The sequence below is a fragment of the Akebia trifoliata genome, chromosome 4 (genome assembly GCF_017979445.1).
Source record: "Akebia trifoliata isolate Shusen 1 chromosome 4, ASM1797944v1, whole genome shotgun sequence".
Lineage (NCBI taxonomy): Eukaryota > Viridiplantae > Streptophyta > Magnoliopsida > Ranunculales > Lardizabalaceae > Akebia > Akebia trifoliata.
Genome location: NC_141378.1, coordinates 21,335,824 through 21,343,031, shown reverse-complemented (window position 1 = coordinate 21,343,031; position 7,208 = coordinate 21,335,824). Strand labels below are relative to the sequence as shown.

General features: G+C 34.7%; 1 pseudogene across 1 annotated transcript in view; it reads right to left on the bottom strand.

Moving 5' to 3' along the window:
* Positions 1-4,723, bottom strand: part of LOC147404445 (early light-induced protein 1, chloroplastic pseudogene) — a 62,524-nt pseudogene extending 57,801 nt beyond the window's left edge. Inside the window, exons 1-2 of the transcript XR_015177284.1 lie at positions 4,612-4,723; positions 4,454-4,491 (exon numbers count right to left, since the gene is read on the bottom strand). The product of XR_015177284.1 is annotated as an early light-induced protein 1, chloroplastic pseudogene (transcript). The remainder of the gene's footprint in view (positions 1-4,453; positions 4,492-4,611) is intronic.
* Positions 4,724-7,208: the final 2,485 nt, after the last annotated feature.

Genomic DNA, 7,208 nt, shown 5'->3' with positions numbered 1-7,208 from the left:
AAATTTTTACCCAAATGTTCAATAAACATTAAGCTACATATTCATGTGTTTTACACACCCTTTATTAATACTTCAGAAATGCCAAAGACCAAAATTTTGACAAATCTTGTTCTAGGACTTGCCAGTTTCATGTGAAAGTGCGTATACACGCTCATATCAAATGTATAAATATGGTCAAAAAAACTATAAAGAGTTTCGTATTCAAAATTTAAGAAAAATAAATTGGATCTATTCGATCTGAAATTTTGAAAAATAAGAAACAAAAACAACTTAGGATAAGTTGTTGAATTTGAGCTCAAACTCTCAATTTTCTTAAAAGAACTTCTAAACGATCTGATTTCACAAAGCATGAAGAAAATGTGAAATTAGTCTACAATAAAAAATAAAAATAAAAATTTTGAATCCAAACTTGAAATCCTTACCTCTGTTAGTAGATTTCATCCAATCGATCTGGACCTCTTGAAGACAAACAAGAAGCTCATGTTTTCTCCTCGAAGACTCCAATTTTGTTTTTACAAAGAGAGAGAGATTTTCTCTATTTCCTTCGTCTCAGAGGAGATTAGACCGAGATATCATGACAAAGATGAGATCAAGAGAGGGAAAATGAGAGAGAGAGAAGAAACAAAAGAGATTGGAGACGAAGAATGAGAGAGATCGAGACAGAGAATGAGAGACAGATCAAAGGAGATCAAGAAAGAATGAGACCAGGAGAGAAGCTATGAGAAAAATTGAAGGAGAATGACACAAGCGGAGAATGTGAAAAAGATAGGAGATCGAGAGATAGATGAATACAAATCTAGGTTCTGTTGTTTTCTCTTTACTTATAATGAAAACCTAGAATATTCGAATTTAAAAAGTTTTCACCACGTGTGACAGCACCAACAGAATGAGAGAAAACGAGAGAGAGTGGCAGAGACGAAGAGAGAAAACGAGAGAGTGACAGAAACGAAGGAACGAGGAGGGAAATGAGAGGGAAGATGGAAAAAATTTTAATTTCGCGCACTATTCTTTCTGCAAGGTTGAGAAATTTTTACAGACGGATTTTTTTTCCGCTGCCATTTGCAGATAGATCGAAATACGAATGTGTCCCTATCACAATGGATCAAATTATCCGCTACAAAAAACCACCATACGGTAGCAGAAATTTTCCTCCGCTGCTATAATCAACGGTACAGATCCAATATTGTAGTCTCTACAACTGTGGAACCTATAATCCGTTGTTATATTAAATTTAAAAAAATTTGATAAAAAGAACTCACTAAAACGACTTTTTTAATAGAAAAATTGACTTCTATAGTTTCGAAAAATACAATCTGCTGCTATACTCAATTTCAAAATTTTGGCCGTGCACACTAAAACGAGATTTTTATAAAAAATTTCACTCTACTGCTATGAAAAATATAATCTGCTATTATATTTAATTTAACAAAAATTGATAGAAAGAACTCACTAAACACGAGATTTTTTAATAGAAAAATTGAACTCTACAGCTACAGGCGCGACAATACCATCCGCTGCTTACTCCCATGTAAAAACACTTTTTTTAATAAGAAAATTGGACTCATACGGCTACGGAAAATATCATCCGCTGCTATATTTAATTTAAAAAAATTCAAGGGGAGAACCTATACTAAAGTGAGTTTTTTATATTAAAAAAATTTGATTTTTAGTGGCAGATTATTTGTCCGCTGCTATATGAGCCTGAATAAACAGAAAACTATTAGGGTGAATTTTCTGGGTTTTGCGTAGGTCCCTCTAGCGACGGATACAATTATCCGCTGCAAAAATATATATCTATAGAGGCGGATAAATATATCCGCTGCAATAAATGTATATATAGCGACGAATAATTTATCCGCTGTTATAAAACACCTTATAAATCAAAAATGTTTTAGTGACATCTTTTGTGTGCTTCCCAATCCCCGGCCTACACCCACGTTGATTGAAGCCTCGAGCCAAACTACGTGAAGTCCCACGTGTCATAGGAACATCTATTACTTTTTAACACACCTATGTGTTACACCGTGTAATCTCAATATTATATCAACAAAGTTGCCTCCGGGTTTTACCTTATGTTGCTTTGTTTACTTGGTTTTGTTAGATACGTTTGTGGTGTACGATCATTTTTACGGCTTGCTTGGGGAGGGATGACAAAATCAAAATTTTGGAGGATTGGTGGTGTGGCATTATACCTCTTTGCCTTCATTCCCACAGCTTTACACTTGTCAAGGAAAAAGAATTTGTCGAATGCAATCTTCTTGAACCTTACTAGGAGTGGCCCCTCATGGAATTTGGGATTTTATAAGGGTTTCAATGACTGAGAGATCTAGGACCTTGCAAACTTACTAACCAGCTTGAGATCAATCCAAGATAGCTATTAGGGTTAGATAGGTAGGAGTGGATTTGTACCAAAGGTAACTATTTTTTCTGTGAAATCTTTTTGCTCTACTTTGTTGGATTCTACTCCTTTTGTTGTATTTCTCTTCTCACTTATTTAGGCCACAAAAATCCATCTAATGTGTTCCTCATTTAGTTGGCAGCCCATGCAAAATTCTTACTCTAGATCACTTTATTAAAAATGTGTTTATAACCCAAAACTTTTATTTTTTGTATAAATTAAGTGGGGAGTCTTTGGCCCACATCTTGTTGTATTGCCCGATATCCTCGTCCATATGGGACCACTTATTTTTACTCTTTGACTTAAGTTAGTTGTGTTTGAATTAGATCTTGTCTTTTTCTCAAAGTTGGAACCTAGTTATGTTTGTTGGGAGAAAGAAGATCTTGTGGATATCCTACCTTTAACGGTGTGTAGGGGGATTTGGGTTGGAGAGAAATAGAGAGTTTTTCAAGAAAATGAGTCGTCTTATTACGAGATCATCAGTAACATATTGGGATGGTTTAGGATATTATTATTATTTATTTATTATTTTAGTAAGGCAAGGTTTGAGGGGCAATTATTTCCAACTTTAGGGTGTATATGCAAAGAACAATATTTGTTCTCGGGTGTACCCGATAAAGAATTCTTTATAAAATTGCTACTGCATAATAAAAATTATAAAATAGATACATATAGATACATATAAAATGTATTTGCAGAATATATACAAATATATGAATATTAAAAGGATGTGTAATTAATACAAATTTTAAAGGGTAATTATAAAACTAGTACACAAAAGTAATAAGCAAACCCACACCATAGCCAAATTGTTTTGTCCTTATATGGGTTAAAGTTTCCAAAATGAGCTGATTTTGATAAAGATGATCTTTATGATGAGGAGATCATCCTCACCAAAAATCAACCCATTCCAAAACTTCTAATCCCATCAAAACAACTTCGTGAACCGTAAATCATCCATTTTTTTTTTTTTTTGGTAAATCAGTTTAATAGAATTACAAAACTGATTTACAAAAAATTCGGCTACAGTGTGGTTGTTGTTCCTTATTAATTCATGGGGTGCTTTTATAATTACCCAATTTTAAATGGTAGTATTTCATATAGATATTACTTATAAGAAAATTTTGGGGTGCCAATAAAGCTTTATTTTAAGATTTCTATTTTTACGGATTTACGATTTTAAAGGAACCAAATCATGATTGTAAACAAGTTCTGAAATTGTTTGAAGCGGGTGTAATGATATATGTGATGTTGAGATTATAATTTGAAAGAGCACAATAAGTAAACCTTTATAATGTTTGAAGAGTGTTTTTAATCTTTCACTGGGGTGTGATAATAATTTAAGAAATTGGGTTGTAATAAAGTAAAAGTTGGATTCCCTAGCAGATCTCTTATTCTATGAGTTTTTATCATAAGCAAAGCGCAGTAATGGGTATGAACATTAAAGTGAAATTTTCATTTCTATTCTTCTTTCCTCTCTTACAACAAGCTAGTAAAGTATACATACGTAAACAAATTCCTATTATTTAGATTAGAGGAGAATTATACTTTCCAACTTCGTACAATCATAGAAAATCCTTAATCATGATTAACACCATCAGAGGTGATGTGGGCCCTTACACAAGGGCCCCACCCTTCACAAACTCAGTGAAGACCAAGCAACCAAACCCAACATCGCAAATCTACCGTTCCACATTTCTGCATCAGAAGTCATCACTCCATCTGATTTGGATTCAACACTAATACCTTGCAACAAAGGTATCAGAGAGGCCAGGGAGAGGACCACAGTCGTCCCTAAGAACCACGGTATCCCTCCAGCCAACTGTGCTGCCACATCTTCACCTTTCGTTAACCATCAACAGCCATTGCAGCAACAAATCCTATCATCGCAATCGTCACCGTTGATCCTCTCTGGTGCGGGCCCACTAAATGCAAACACATCCAAAAACTTCTTGCTATCCTGCACGCAGAGTTGTACAGAAACATAAGTAACTTAAAAGTGCTTTTGGAAAACCTTGACAAGTGCTTTTTAAAAGTGATTCTATTACTACCTACCTTTGGTTTAGGGGGAGGAGGAGTTGTGTTACTCTTGGCTGCACAGATAAATCATTTCTCAACCGTTAGATGCAGGGAATCATTTCCCATGAAATATAACGAAAAGTAGTTTATAATCTACAATACCTCAGCCATGCAACGAACTGTTCTTTTCTGACTTGGCACGAATGTGAATGTGGATGGGAGTGTTAGGTTTGGCTTACTGCTTCTATGCATGACATGTGTCATGCTGCTTGAGAATATGGATTGCACAGATGCTGATGAAGCCATTTGAATTTCTGAAAGTAGAATAATATGGTAGGACGAAGTGTTCGAGAGTTCTGAAGTTATGAGTTAAGTAACTCTAGAAGCTATATTTATAGGTATCAAAGGCAAGTTGTGTGGTGGTTATAAGTCCGTCCACGTCGCATTTGAAGGCAACATGACGTGGCTTCACATTAACTACTAAGAATCTAGATCGTTTTTGCACCCTGGGTGGAGGAAACTCCCACAGTTCAATACATGCCACGTAAGTTACAATTCAGAAAATTTTGAAAAAAAAGATATTTTAAAGCTTCAATTCGTTGAAGTGTGACTAATTTAGCATGCATCGAGGTGTGGGTAAGAGGAGCACACAGTTCCTGTAGCACATTGTTGTACATATCAAACGATTGAAAGAGTGCCACATAAGCCTCTGTTAGATTTATCACTTAAAATACTGGGTGTTCAGTAGTCATTCATTCATTTTCTAAGACATGAATCTAGAAGAAAAAAAATGGTTTTTTTATTTTGATTTTTTTTTTAATAAATCAGATTTAAATTAGGATCATAAGAATTTAGATGTTAATATTTTCTTTTTTTCTAAGATAGTTCTCTCTCATTATTAGATTTGTCGTACAAGGTGCTACATAGGATCCATTTTCATGAGAGGAGGGTTTCATTACTCCACCTTGGATGCATAGGATCTGGACTCTAACCACTAATACAATCAAAGACTCTATAGCCTACATGATATACTTTCTTGTGGAATCCAAATCGTATGCACCTAGGGTGGAGGATTAAAACCCTCTTCCCACACTATAATACATGCCACGTTAGCCATAGTTCAAGGAACTAAAGTTAAAAATTCTCCATTTCAAAATTTCCTTAAAATGTGGTTAACGTGTCATGTATTGAGGTGTTTCCCACCCTGGGTGCATAGGATCCGGACTCCTTTTTCCCGACCTTTTAAGTTTTTTCGTATTAGCTTCACTTCCACAGTGACATTTACACATTTCGACGTGTACTAGATAATCTTATTTTGACACATTTGAGATACCCCATGTTTTCTTGATGACATTACTCATTGACTTTCGTCTTCTCAAATAGACTAAGGAAAAATGATCCAAATGCCCTTTACTTTAAACTTGTACAAAAACCAAACACCCTAGATTTACATCCCTCAAACTAGGCATCTAAACCTTTTTTTAAAAGTTTACTCCTGTCCTTCGCCTGTATTTACCATAACTATTTACAAACAACTTTTAAACCATTAGAACATAAATGGAATTTTAAAAGTAGAAAAAGGATAGAGATGAGGTTGCAAACAATGGATTTATTGGTAACTATATATGATACCAAAACCTTGAGAAGTATATCAAAACCAAGCAAAGATTATTATCTCTAAGCTTAGAACCTCAAGGAAAATATAGGATGTTTGGGAAGAAGTTGAATTTTTGGGAAGAAAAATCAAAGATTTTTACAAGAGGTGTTTTTTTTAGACAGAGGTTGGAGATGAAGGCATTTAGGTCATTTTCGATTAGTCTCTTTGAGAAAACTAAGGTTATGGATTCTTAGAAAACACAGGTATCTCTACATCATTGTATCTCTAATCCTGTATCTACGTGTCAATTTATTATCGTGTAATGATTTTCTAAGTCAACTTTGATAGACTAACTCAAAAACTCGCTGCCCAAAGAATTTTCCCTCGGAACACATCTGCACATTGTTTATGGGAATGTGCAGTTGTGTATCCTGAGGGAAAAATCTATCATTATTGCACATGCCACATCAGTGAGTTTTTGAGTTATGTCATTTGATTAAGTTAGAAAATCAGCACTCTGTATTATAGAATGAAGGAAGCAAATGAGTAAACATATCAATTATATAAGGAAAATGTTGAAGTAACATCAAAGAGTCGTGACGAATGCACGTGATTTTTTCTACGTGGCAAATGTGGCAAGGGCACAAACCATAGTTCTTTTTCTTTGGGATACACAGGAAAAAAGATATGTGCTAATGTGCCCTTGCCACATTAGGGGCGCACAAAAAACCATGTGCATGCATCATTATTCAACATTAAAATGTACATTGAATTCTCACATCGTTATGTGGATGTATAATACAAAACCATAAATTGTTTTCATCGAGATACAAGTAAAAATCTATGGTCTTGTGCGCACCTCCGCATCAATAATGTGAGAATTGATTTACATTTCAATGTTCCTCCAACACGACTCATTATATAATCTTCTACGAAAATTTTCTTTACATTAAGTGCCCTCTCATGGTTTAGGGGTAAAAAGCTACCCCTAAGTAGGAAAATGTACTTCAAAGTTTCCCCAGCTCATGTTTGTGCTTTTTACCCATATTGTAAACGGGAGCTTTTTTTGCTCACAATCCAGTTGACATGTGGCATAAATGCCTTTCAAAAAATGATCCGATGTCACGGGTTGCAGAGGACAAAATTCTATGATTTTTCTTTTAACAAAAAGGAAAAAATTAACCTTATTTTTCA